Source organism: Octodon degus, unplaced genomic scaffold, assembly GCF_000260255.1.
Source record: "Octodon degus isolate 3935 unplaced genomic scaffold, OctDeg1.0 scaffold00149, whole genome shotgun sequence".
Classification (NCBI taxonomy): domain Eukaryota; kingdom Metazoa; phylum Chordata; class Mammalia; order Rodentia; family Octodontidae; genus Octodon; species Octodon degus.
The window spans coordinates 6,143,865-6,145,841 of NW_004524725.1; positions in this window are offsets into that span (position 1 = coordinate 6,143,865).

Below are 1,977 nucleotides of genomic sequence, written 5' to 3' on the forward strand. Positions count from 1 at the left end.
ATTCAGTCTCTGTCCCTGTCTCTATCTCTGTTGTCTTTCTCTTTCAAGCACACAAACAAAACACTACAGAAGAATCTATAGAAGAAAGAAAAGGTTAGTATTCCATCCAATTCAGATGTTTATGCTTATAAACTTGATAATAAACACAAGTACAATATAAAAAAGAATAAACAAGTATAGGTCAAATTGTAGAAAACTTGTCATTTTATTTTGTACCAGGATTAAACTCAGCATCTTGTGCTTACCAGACAGGCTCTTGTGCTGCTGAGCTATCTCCCAGCCAAAACCTCTAATATCATTATTAGTTCAGTTGTTCATTTAATTCCACTGTCTGTTCTTCATTCTAGTACACATCTATATACACACATTTATAAATTGTTTCACATTTTATAGATATGTATTTCTTTAATTTTATTTTTCTGTAACAAGGGTTGAACCAAGGACCTGTACTCTGAACTACAAACCCAGGCATTTTTTTTTTTTATTTTGAGACAGAGTTTCTTGATGTTCCTAACAGGATCAAGCTGTGCGGAACTCGCGGTCAGCTGCTTTAGCCTTCCAGAGTTCAGGCATTACAGATGGGGACCACCCTGCCCAGGATGTTGTCGTGCTTGTATATATGTAGTTTCAGTGACTGTGAGGAGCCTGTCTTTAAACTCACTGATTCTTTTTCACTTCAGAAAAAGCCTTTTATTACCTTGTGAAGGTTTTTGTCTATACCTGGTAGAGTATCTCCTAGCTCTAGCAGTCTTTTGATTGTCTCATAAAATTTTCTTTTCTTAGCATTCATAAGTTACATTTTCTTTAATATCGTGACTATTTCCATTAGAATCCTGCAACTGTATGCTTTTAAATTTTTTTAAAGAGAATACAAAATAGTGATTAAAAGTTATTTTTATTTTATTATAATTTTAATTTTTTAAATATTTAGTACAGGGCCTGCATGATCTCACTACACAGATCAGCCTCATAAAAATCCTCCTGTTTTCAGCCTCCCAGGCACTGGGATTGCAGGCACACACTACCACACCCAGTCTCATTCGCCTTCTCAGGAGTGGGGCTGGCACAGCAAACTGGGAATCAAACCCTGGTCCCTGCACCTGCCTAACCATGTGCTTTAGTCCACTGAGCTATGTGGCTGGCCCTATAATGTTTATTTCTTTATAATTTAACATTAAAAGCGATTCAAAATTTATTGTTATATTATTGCAATAATAAAAGTTAAGTGTATTGAGGAGCATTCAGATAATACAAAAGCATGTATTCAAATATTAATTTGTATATATCTCACAAATTCTGAACCTTAAATCTCAATTTATAGCAGAAAGTAGAGAGAGTAAATATATTCATTGCACTTGCATACATTTCACCACATTTGAACATTCTATTTACTTCCTAATGTTAAACAAATGTTCACAAACTTAGTTTTATAGTTATTGAAGTAAAAAGTGCTAACTAGGTTTTGAATGGTGAAATAACCAGAATATCTATAGGAACTTACTCTTTCTGGAAGCACTAGGAGAAAATCTCTCCTTTCATTTTCCAGTTTTCTGAGACTTCCAACATTTCTTATCTCATGACCCCCTTACTGTCCTCAGCCAGTACATATGAAACTGAATCTTATTCTTCCATGTCTCCAATGTTCACGCCTTTACTTTCAACACTAGCTCTGAAGACTTTTGTAATTACAGTGTGCTTGCACTGATAATCTTAGATAACCTCCCAATTATAAGGTTAGGTGATCAGCAAAATTAATTCAGTCTTTAACCTTCCTTGCCCTTTACAATATAATGTGACATTTTCACAGGTTCTAGGAATTGGGAGTGGATATTTTTAAGAGACTGTTATTATTCTTCCTAAAATTATCATTCATTTAATTATAGTAAATTACTAGTAAAATGTATAAACTAAATAGGGCACTGTTTCTCACTAAAGAGTTATTTCGTAGCAGAAAGATAGATAGATATAGATATTTTT